General features: G+C 41.7%; 1 long non-coding RNA gene across 1 annotated transcript; it reads right to left on the bottom strand.

The window, feature by feature from the left end:
* Positions 1 to 6,045: 6,045 nt before the first annotated feature.
* Positions 6,046 to 11,317, bottom strand: LOC109323774. Its single transcript, XR_002104755.1, has 3 exons — positions 10,489 to 11,317; positions 6,791 to 6,942; positions 6,046 to 6,673 (listed from the first exon to the last, which is right to left on the bottom strand). It is a non-coding gene; the product is annotated as an uncharacterized LOC109323774 (long non-coding RNA).
* Between the last annotated feature and the right edge of the window lie 589 nt (positions 11,318 to 11,906).

Here is an 11,906-nt window from a genome sequence, read left to right on the forward strand (position 1 = left end):
GTTCCCTTCTCCTGTGCTGTGATTGGCTTCCCGCAGCCCAGCTGTGGGAGGCAGGGAGAGCCAGGGCTGTGCTCCTGGCTGAGCAACATGAGGCTACAGAGCTGCTGAGAGTGCAGCCCTGGTTCCCCCCTGTCTCCCATCACCTAGCTGCTGGCTGCTTTGAAACTCAAAACATTTCAAAACTTTTGAAATGTTTTGATTAGCCTCGTTTTGTTTCAAGGCTGTTTGAAAACCCTTCGTTTTGATTCGGTTTATCTGTTCTGAGCTCAAAATGAGTCAAGACAGTGTTGAATCGAAGGAGCCAGCAAAATTTTGCACAGCCCTAATGTAGATGTGCTCCCCAGTAGGCTTACTGAGCAGTATTTTAACTGTGTAGTATGCCTACTTTGAATTAATAGCTTGTGTAGATGTGCCTACTGAGATGGAGATTGGATACTGGCTACACATGTAAGCAAACATTGCATTTACATTTGTTAACTTTCCTTTCCTCAGGAAATCTTTTTATGTTTTGCTTGTATCTAGTTTAATAGTTCAAGAAGCCATTGTATCATTAATAAGGTGAAGAGGTTTTGAAGTACTTGTTGCTACATCACTTGGTGAAAAAAGATTGAAACTTTTTCTTGAGTCAGTGTAGATGTATTAATGCCATTAATATTTAATGAAAACCAAATGCATTCCATAATATTTGCCAAATTCTGTTCTCACTTTTTCCAAGTGTAAATATGAAGTAACACTCTTAAATTCAGTTTCCATTTCTGGATTTAAAAAAAAATCAACCCATAACTCATTTTTATTCAGATTGACATCTTTAATTAGATATGTTCTCAGTCTTTGTTAACTTCTTTCAGTGCACCATACCTTCTTCCTCCCCCCACCCTCCCCTTTTTATGTTGGATGGAATCGGAAAGTTTCAAAATGAAATGACCTTCAAGTAAATCAAGATTACTGGGTTTATACTAATTTAACTGAGGGCTGGATCTGACTCAGTAACAACTTTTTGTCTTTTAGATTTTAGTGATAGTGTGTAGGAAGAAAATTATTATTCCCCTTTTGCAAAATATGGCTTAATCCATTTAACAGTTAATGGGAAATACATCAGTTCTTAAGAAACAGGAGTCCAAATTTTGACTGCTGTTTTCCTCCTCTTCAGCACCTCATATTTATTCAGTAGTTCAAAGTAAGATAAGTCAATTTTAATGAAAAATCACTTCCATCAAATTAAAAGACCTTTCACTTTCATTAATGAGTTGAAAGTTTGATATACTTCCATAGTATATCATGATATTATCTAGTTTTGTAGACTGGTGTTAAACATAGGAGTGATGCTGTGTTTACTACTTTTACATTAGAATTAAGCTCTGTGTAGGTGAAGGAAAGCAGAATCCTATTACAGATTTTAAATTGATCTCACTTAAGGGACTCAGTGGGTACTGGTATATTTTTAAAATTTCAAGAAAGGCTGGAAAGGAGATTAATGAAATCTTCCAAAGAAACCTCTTACACTAAAGCTCGTGAAAAGAAGTGAAGTTCATTCTTCCTCCATTGCTCGTTAAATGCAATGAGTGAAGGATAAACCTTAAATCTGTTTTTAGTTTCAAGGTTTTTCCCAGAAAGGCAAGTAAATATTTTTAGACATGTTGATATTTTACAGGGTTTTTGTAGTGCTATGCAAAGGGAGCCAAAGGTCTCAGTTGTGGCTGAAAAGATGTATTAACTCTTTATAGTTGTACTCTGAGATAACTGGGTTTTAAAATCCTGGATACCTCCTTAGTATTTTGAAAATAAATCAGTTGAAAATGTTCCCTCTTCCTTTATTTCTTAGTATCAGCCAATGTTGCTATACAATGTTAAAATCTTTTTATGGAAGATTTCTACTATTTATTGAGTCAATGTAGAAATTTGTATTGAGGCCTACCACCTTGGTAGCTCCCATCTTTAAGACTTAATTACAAGCCACCATCAAACTAATTTTTCAAAAATAATTCCAATGCCTATTCCTAATGTTACTAAACGTCTATCAAGAATTTACTTCAGGATGACTCCAGTCATGAGAATATCCTACTACCTTCCATGGATTTTTGGATGCAGGAAATAACTGAGAGCTGCCTAATGGATCATAATTACTACAGACCCAAGGAAATTCCAACAGTTGGCAGTGTTGCAAATTCACATAATTTTAACACAAGATTTATGGTATTTGGCACTTTTTCTTAAAGCTCCAGCAGTTAAATTCTTTCCTCATATCAGAATTTTAGCTTTCATACGTCTCTATATATCTCAGTTTGTTGTGGCCTTGTAAAGTGGTATTTTAAAGGCTCTAACATCATAATACAAATCAAAAGAATCCTAACTTCAGTTTTTAAATTTCCATTACTTTTTCAGTTGATTTCAGTTGGGTGCCCAAACTCATGGTGCCGGTATGGGCAGATCCAGGATTTTGTAAAAGGAGGTGAGGGATAGCAGCTGGTCCTGCAGGGATGGTGGCATGCCACTCCCAGCTTCCCCCCACCACAGGGCAGGCAGACAATCAGATCATGCATAAGAGCAGCAGCCAAGGGCTTAATTTTTAAGTCCTCAAATTAGGTAAGAATCCTCTCCTCTCCCCCACCCCAGTACTCTCTTTCTTCTCCTCTATGCTTAGCAGCACATCTCCTCTTTCCTTTCATTCCCCCCTTCTCTGCCAATCAATGTCATGGTCCCTGGCTTTTCTGCAGGTAGGGAGAGCTCCAGAGCCACTTCTGCCCCACTCCAGAGCTACTTTGGCCCCACCTCTAAAAATAAGCTGAGCTGCACACAGAGAGGGGCTTAGTTGAGGATAGCGTCAGCGGTGGTGGCAGCAGGCAGGTCGCCTTTCTTAAGTCTGTTCCTGAGATAGTGGGGAATGCCCAGGGGGATTGGGCAGGGAGGAGGAACCCACCCAATGTTGTTGCTGGCTGATCCCTGCTCCCCATGCAGCCAGGCTGGACAGAGGAGTAGCAGCTTTGGAGCTCTCCCTACCCCTAGAGCAGCCAGAGACTGTAGGAACAGCAGCAGCAGTGGGCAAAGGAGGGGGGAATGGGTGAGAAGGGGAAGGGATGTTCTCTTGAGCATGAGGGGAAGGGAGGGAGGCTACTTTGGGGAATTTAAAAAAGCCCCCAGCTCCAGCTTCTGCAGTGTGGTCTGTAAAAGGGGCACAACCACATCACTGCAACTGCCAGGATCCACACGTGGTACTCAGAGTACACAATACATTAAATACGACTCAAAACGTTTGATATAGCTTGTAACCAACAACTTGATCTTTAGCTAGAAGCAAATTAGCATCCAGCACAAAGTATGTATGTCGTAGTTTATAACTGTTAGACCCACTGAAGAGGTGTGATTACTTTAGACACACATTACTTTAGATATAGATTATGAAGTCTTTTTTCAAAGGCAAGTAGAGCACATTGTTTAACCATTGTGAGGTTTAAAGGTGTGAACCTCTGTACTTAGCCTTCTTGGGAAGAAACAGTCATCTTAGATTATGGAGCCAGCAACCTGCAGTCCACAAGCCAGATTCGGCCCATGGAGTCAATTAATCCAGACCCAAGGATGTGGAGCTTTGGCAGCAGTCACTTTTTCTACACTACCACGGGGAGAAGTGTGGACTGCAGGCAATCTCCATGTGCCTCTGTGGTGAAAATTGGCTGAAGCAGGCACAAGTGGTGGCAATGGCTGGGTTCTAGTGCCTGCCCATCTACTATCTCTGACACAAACTGAGTCACTCTAGCCCATAGCCTAAAAAGGTTACCAGCTTCTGTCTTAGACAATTATGGATAGAAAAAGGTATTACATGACAGAGAAGCCATCTGCAAGTACAGTAGCAGCAATGGATCCAAAATCACATGAAACATGAGAACTATATCTGATCTTTTATTTGCTTTAAATGCTTTTAAAAGAAAGAAGCAAAGTTTTCTGGTGATATCTTTTGTTGAAACAACTATAGACTTTAGACAAGCTTCCAGGCACAGATGCATAACTACAACTTCTAGCATCACTGGGCCTGTCACAGTTTTTGCTGAAACTTAGAAAACTCTCAGGTAGTTGGCTAGATGATATTATTCTTCTGCTCAGGGTCCATCTCTATGTCATATTTGAGGTCAGGAAGAATTTCTCCCCCTCCAAGTTAGATTGGCAAGGGCTGTGAGGATCTTTTGTTTTCCTCTGTAATATTACATCTTTGCCACCACAGTAGAAATGTATTGGCAGTGCCCTTGTCTCCCTCCTTGTTACCTGTGGCATGTTGTAGGGTCATGGTGCTGTTTTTGGTATTCTTTTCATAATGTACCCTGTGGTTATGGTATGTGAGCAGAGTAGAGTGAACGGTTTTAGTAATCTTTATGTAAATGATTTGCTGCAATTGCAGGAGATTGGGCTAGATAGCCTGGGAGACCACTTCTAGTCCTGTTCACATTACATTTTTCTCAAGTTAAAATATGTCGTGTTCCATACCAGACTATAACATGTCAAGAAACCGAATGAACAAATATATTATGTAGCCTATAGGTTGTGCAAAGTATCTTAACATATTTTATCAGTCCAGATTGATATGTTCCACAGCAGCTGTGTAGGGAGGGACAAAGCAGAGTGAGTGATCAGGGCACCAGGCAGCAGTGTATTCTGGTTGTCAACATGATTACAACTGCAATCATGCAGCTGCTGGCATCAGCCACTTTTTTGCCTCTTCACCTCCCACCCCTAAGTCAATGGCTGTAGTAGTTGCCACATTCACCCCACCCTAGTGATGCTGCTGTCTCACAGGTAAAATAAAAGCATCCCATCCCAGCAATACAAGATAGTGCATTACTGACTTTTCAGTTTACTGAAACGCATCAGCAGGGATCTGGGTATTCCACTTGCTGAAGAAAAATGCAGGTTTTCTCCTTTAAAGCAGAAAATGCAGGAAATCACAAGTTTCCCTTTGCAGGCTGGCGGTGTTCCAGCCTAAAAGGGGCTGCTTGGGGCTCAGTAGAGCAGGATGCAGGGTTGCCATGTGCGCATAGATGTGCACAAGACAGCTAGACAGGACAGTGAAAAGCAGCTCCTGCAACTCCCTCCAGGGAAGTCTATGGAGGTGGGAGGGGGTATAGGGCACAGGAGATGCAGTGTGGGGACAAGACAATTCAGCAGGGGGGGAACAGGGTACATGCCCCCCAAGATTTCTGCACCCAGGGTGGGGGGTGGGGCTGCAATAGGGCCAGATCAGCTAGGGGCAGGACCCACCTCCATGACCTAGCAGGCAGGACCCAGTGCAGGAAGGAGTGCCACGCTGCCGTGGCAGCCAAGCTGAGGCACCCAGCAGCAGCAGGAGACACAACTCTGTGCTGCCAACACTGCTGCACCTCACTTTGATGCCCATGGTGGTGCAGCACTCCCCCACAAGCTGAGTCTTGCCCACTGGGCTGAAGAGGCAGCTGCTGCCTGGAGTTGGTCCAGCCCCACTACAGCCCCACACCCTGCTGTGAGTGCAGAAATCTCAGGGGGCACATGCCCCACCGTTGCGTTGCCTGTGCCTCCCCAACTCTCCCACGTGTTGCGCGTGCACACATACCTACTCTCTTTCTCACACACTGAGGGGCAGGGAGCTGTGGGCTGGGAGTGAGGGGCACCAGCAGGGCCAGGGGGCTGTGGGTCAGGAGTGGGGGGCACTGGCAGGACCTGGAGGCTGTGGCTTGGGAGTGAGAGACAATGGCATGGGCAGGGGCAGGGCACCAGCATATCAGGGCTGCTTAGCACCACAAAACAATGGGTGACAGCTACAACTGGACCCATGTTCTGAGCAAATGAGGCATAGGGAGCTCTGATTTTCTATAATAAAAAACCCCAAAATGAAACACCAAAATATATAGGTATTTAGAATTTATTTTATTATAACGATTGAGGCACTGGTGAGCTTCCAAATTGCTTTAAATTTGTAATTATATCAATAAAAAATTGTGTCCAACTGAAACCAATATATATAGTGGTGTTTCATGGAAAAAACATGGATTTGGGGGTTTTAATCAGAGAATTTGGGTTTTTTAAATAAAAGAATTTGGGTTTCAAACAGAGAAAACCAGGATCCCTACTGAGTAGGGAGAATTGAAACTTTGTATTGAGAGTGGGGGAACTGCAGTCCACATCAGCTGAAGAAATATTTAAATCTTAGACCCCAAAAAATAACTTGTGAGCTGTGTTCTTTTTGTCTTTGACATAAGCAACAAGAAAGATTTTGCTATTAGAACTATTCTGTGGGTAGCACTTAAGACAAAAAAGATTCCAGAAAATGGTCCTATTGCTGCATTAGCTCTGCAGTGATAACAGAAGTAAAAATCAGTAAGGTGAATATGTTTGTCAAAGCAAGAAGATATGACGTGGCAAATACATTTAGAGAAAATCTGATGACTGAGAAGGTGCTATTCCAACCACTTAGTCACACTCTAAGTGTTTTAAAGTACCCCCTGGTTTCAAGGACAAATTTTGTTTGTCCTTTGGTTAAAGACCACTTCCATTTGCCGGCTGACTTTTGTGGGTCCCTTGAGTGGTTATTTAAGAGAGGTTTCACTGTACTGTATTTACAAACATGAATCATGTTACTGTAGACACAGAGTCTTTCTGAGTGGAAAGCAATATCCAGTACACAGCACACTTCAACACAGTTTGGCTGGGAATTCTGGGCAAAAAAAATAGGGAAAAGTTTTCTATTACGAAATACGCTGTTGGTGTAGAATATTGCATGTTCACACAGAGCAAACAGGACTTTTGTTTTAAGGGGTTGGGCTAGGCTTACTCAAACTGGCACATTCTGCAGTTGCTCTAGCCACTTTCCTTTCTAGCAAGACTCAGGCTTTTGGTGAGGTTGGGAAGGTGGATATGGGTTGCTTTGCATCTCTGAAGTCTTACCACTGTTCACACTTGCCACTGTTGAAGGTTTCTTCAGATCTATAAAAGCAGAAATCCCAGCTTAAATTTAGTTCCTAGCCTGAAAGCCTCTCACACTACAATTCTATAATGCTTCTCACTCATTTACTGCTTGTCATCCATAGGCTTCAAAGCCCTTTCCAGAATGGGTTGAGTATGCATGTACTTCCCCCCAATCTGGACTGAATCTGGAACCCAGAGTCATTCACCCCACAAAGAAACACGTGCCCAAGTTGCAAGAGAACCTGCTGATCCCAGATCGGCCTTGTTAGACATCTTTGGACTCACAGATAAGATAATCATGAAAAACAGTCATCCTTAACAGTGAGGGATTGTTGATGATGATGATGACTTCCCCCAAATCCTTCAACACTGCCTAGGGAATGACACTGAGTACAAGTAAAAATACACTTTCTTCTTAAGGGAAGCAGAATTTTTTAAAGTGTAGCACTAGACATGTCAAAATAAACTAAGTGGGCTAGAGTCTGATCTCAGCTACACTAATGCAAATCCAGTCATTCCATTGAGGCTGATGTAACCAAGCTCATGATTTAGTAATGGGTTCAATTTAATCACAGACCATTAAGGGGAAATAACGTAGATGTCAGCTTCACTTTAATTAGAGATTGGAAGTATTTGATTAAAAGTGTGGCTGTGAAAAGCTAAAAATAGAGTATTAAGTCAAAGAGATTCTTCTATGAGTGCAAAACACATGTACAATATGTGAAATGTTCCACCCTAGGCTGTAAGGGAAAAGGGGTGTAACTAGCATTTCCTTTTCAGTCTGAAAATTTACAGGAATGCAATAGCACATCTGTATGGAATTAGCATGGCTTCTCTTTCTGATACAGACAGATCCATGTGACTGCCCAGCTAGAGTCTGTGATCTTGAGTCGTGATTTGTTTTATCCAATATAACATCACGACTGATTGTACCTCAGGGTCCAATAATTAAAAAAGGATAATGTAATATTATTTAAAAAATTAAAACAAAAGCTGTCAGCCAACCTTTTATTACTTTCAGCACTTACATCTTATATTTATGTGTTTGAGACACCAAACCAAATATTTGCAGTCATTACAGATAGATTTGAGACAACTGAGGAAAAATATTGCTGTGCCTAATCTAAACTATGGCATACATCAGCTGCTTCCCTTACTCATTGGTATAAGAGTGTTGTTTCACAAGTACAATTCAGTATCTCAGAAATGTCTCGATGAACTGGTGTACATGTAGTTTGCAATGGCTGGTTCTCACCGTTCGCCAACATAGCCTTATTTAAATTGGAGTTACATATGGAATATTTCAGTAAGTCCCAATGTAGTACTGTTACATATTGTTGATGCACCCCCTAAAGTTTGAGAATAAAGAATATATTTCTATATATATATATTTAAGCATAAAACTTTTATTTTTAAAGTAATTAACTACCACTATGAATTTGGTTTTGCATCTGCCTACTTGAACCTGATATAAGTATTGCAGCTGACAATACATTCATCTACTTCTCCAGAGACTGCCACCATAGCCTGTATTTGAACCCTTCACTGTGTTCTCTAATATAATATATTCTGTCATGATTATTACTGAAGTCAACAGGGAATAAAAATAAGAGACACAGTTAGTCATGCTAGTCTGAACTCAAGTACAAGGAAGGGTAGATTTGCACCTTACAGACTAACCACTGTAGATGTATAGCACAAGCTTTAGGGAAGAATATGGCTCTAAAATGGTAAAATATTCATATTGGTTTTTTACACATTAGAAAAAGAGAAAAATTTAATGCAAAATAGAATGTGTTAATTTATTTTCCTTGAAATCATTTTGCCTATAAAATGTTATTGCTTATTCTTACATTTTAGAAGAGGTTCTTTGGACCACATACAAAGTCACTACATTCTTTGGTATCAGTTACAGAAATATTGAATACAAAGGAAGAAGGACATAGAGTCTAAGTTGTGATATGGCCACTACAACAGAAGAGGCAACAATGACGGTAAAAATCTACTGTGCTATAAAGCATCACCATCTATACATGTGGTGCGTTTACTACGCAGTAAATTAAGCTACTGCACAGTTAGCTAGTATCAGTAAATACAGGTACTAGATTAACTGCACAGTAGTTACTGCACAATAACATTCATGCAGATGCTGACCAGGAGCATTTGCTCCTGGTCAGTGTAGGCAGCAGGGAACCACAAGGGACTGGGAGCTCTATGTTCCCAATCTGGGCTCTCCCAAGGGTCCGGAAGCTGATCAGCTGTGGGACTTGGGAACTCTGTGTCCCCCATCCCATCTCCCATGCCAAGCAGGGTAGCTGCTGGAAAGCCCCATGCTCCCTTCCCCCACCTTACGCATCCTGCAGAAGCCTTGCCAGTAGCTGCCCCACACCTGGGACAGGTCCCTGACAACCCTCTGCTGGGTAGGGAAACCCTGCCTGGCAGGGGGCTTGCTGGTAGTTGTGTCCCCCAATGGGCATGGGGCCAGGAAAGCTCTGCCCACTGCCCACTGCAGAGAGAGTTTTCTCCTGGTTCCATGAACACCAGATTTCCTCCCTATGTGCATGGGGCCAGGAGACAGAGCTCTCCTGGCCCTGTGCCCCTTGCCAGCCCCCAGGATGGCACCCAGGGAAGCCTGGAGCTCCCCTTGGCTGCTGCAGTGTGGCAGAGCAGGGCAGGAAGATCCTTGTACCAGGCTGCTACCGTTGGGAGCAAATCTGCTCCCACAAGGGAGCACGTGTAGATGTGCTCCTGGGGAAGGCTTACTCCACAGAATTTTACCAATAATTAGGCTTACTGTGCAGTATTTTACACGTGTAGTCTAATGTGAATTAATAGCACATGCAGACCCACCCAGTGTTATCAAGTTTCCCTCGGGGATACACTATTTCTTTGATTTCTTATCAATGAAGTGTGTGTGTGTGTGTGTGTGTGTGTGTGTGTGTGTGTGTGTTGTATAAAAGCCTCAGAGTGTGAGGTGTACCATGAAAGAGAAAAATCAGGTTTTTCAAATGCCTTGTACAGTGAGATACAGTGCATTGTATGTGCTTTGTAATAATAAATCTCTGAACAACTGGGCTGATTTGAAGTTATTCAATCAAAGGCTTACATTGAAATTACAAGACTTTGCCTGAGTACACAAGGTGACAATAGAACATATTTTAGAATGCTGCAGGGCAGAGCTGTCCAATTGGCAGCCTGTGGGCTCCAGCCTGGCCACTATTCCCTCCACTGCTCCAGCTGCTATTGCAGTCTCTGGCCTACCCCTCCCTCTTTTGGCTGCCAATTCCTGTCTCCACCCCAGGGAGCAGGGCAGTGCAGCAGTGCAGGAAGGTGAGGGTGATTCTGAGATGCTCAGTGCACTGCAAGGTGGGAAGGATTTGGGGGTGGGGGAGCAGGTCATAGGCATGCAGCAGAGTAGTGGAGTGCCTGCAAGGGTAAGCACTGCAGTGATGATAGTGGGAGGTCAGGGGCATGCAATGCAGTAGTGAAGAGGGTGTCACCATTACACGGTGCAACAGAGGGAGGATGTTCATGGGGTAAGCAGCCTGGGAGGTCATAACTTACCTTGGGGCATCCTGCAGGGCAGTGGTCTCAATGGTTCAACCTGTACTTGTAAGTTGGATAGCCCTGTTTTAGAGTAAATAGTAGGCACGCCTTTAGGTAGATAAACAGTTAGCAGAATATAGGTTTATCTTCATAGTCTCATTTCAATAGGATTTAGGACATTTACAGCCCTCTTTTTTAAGAGTATTGTAATAGTCAAGTTAGAAAACAGTAATTACAAAAAGGCCATAAGACCACTGCTAATGAAAATCATTTATCCATGAAATAATGAACTAAAATAAATATTTGAAGTGAATCTGTGGAGCAAGGTTCACTGTCCCACTCCACTTCTGTTGCCTCACTGAAGAGAAAAGCACTTGCACATATCTGTCTGGGGATTCTTCCAGACTGAGAGATTCTCCAGAGGGAGTTAAAATTAGGTCTATGACCTGCCCCCTTCCTGGAGGCTGGTAAAATTATACATCAGTTATAGGCTTCAGCCTTAGAACAGCCAGAAAATTTCCCCTTTGTATTTTGTATTTGTTTATCAATATGGCCGTCTTTCAAAGTAGATTGCATTGTAAAGTGTTTGACCTCTTATTTAGAATGCTGCTAGTTCCTTAAGATTTTAAATATATACACAACCCTTGCATTGTCACTATCATTTCCTGCAGCATGAAAGCCAATAGGTCTCCTTCTCAAATCTACCCTAAAGTATGCTTCATTTCTGTCTTTGAGTTTAAAAGTAAGGTTTTGGAATGTATCTGAGGTTTCTAAATTAAGAACACTTTACATTTGTTCTCTCTCGCTTACACAATCAATGCTTTGTATACTTTATGTATAAGTAAACATTTACAAGTATTGAGATTTTTTAATTTTCCACTTCTAAAAAAAGAAAAGAAAAGAAATAGTGTTTTCATACACAAAATAATCAAATCAATCTGTGTAGGAAGGATTCTGTATGCAGCAAGTTATAGTAGGAAACTGTGTACTACCAAGTTTTAATTTTCCTCTTTACAATAAGGATGCTATGGTTGCAGATGCATTACAATATGTAACTAACATGCTGGAAAATATCAGGAATTGCAAAACTGAATTATATTTTTTGCTAGTTGGCAGTACTGTGGAGCAATTATCTAATACACTACACATTTTTTATTTATTCTTTACTGGAGAAGTGCCTGAAGAACTCAGAGGCTAAGGCCCCATTGTTCTGGGCATCCTGTAAACAAGTATACTTTCCCTGAAATACTGATAGACTCACAGGACAATTAACATATGGAGAAAAAAGAAGAGTTAGACTGTCAAAATACATACAATTTTAATATATAGTATGCACACTATATGTGTATGTTATCAAAAAGGCTGGAGACGTATTCATTTCTAGAAATCTTGGTGAGAGGGTAAGCATACATATGTTCCAGTCTGCAGCCACTTCC

Source organism: Crocodylus porosus, unplaced genomic scaffold (assembly GCF_001723895.1).
Source record: "Crocodylus porosus isolate Cpor-Errol unplaced genomic scaffold, CroPor_comp1, whole genome shotgun sequence".
Lineage (NCBI taxonomy): Eukaryota > Metazoa > Chordata > Crocodylia > Crocodylidae > Crocodylus > Crocodylus porosus.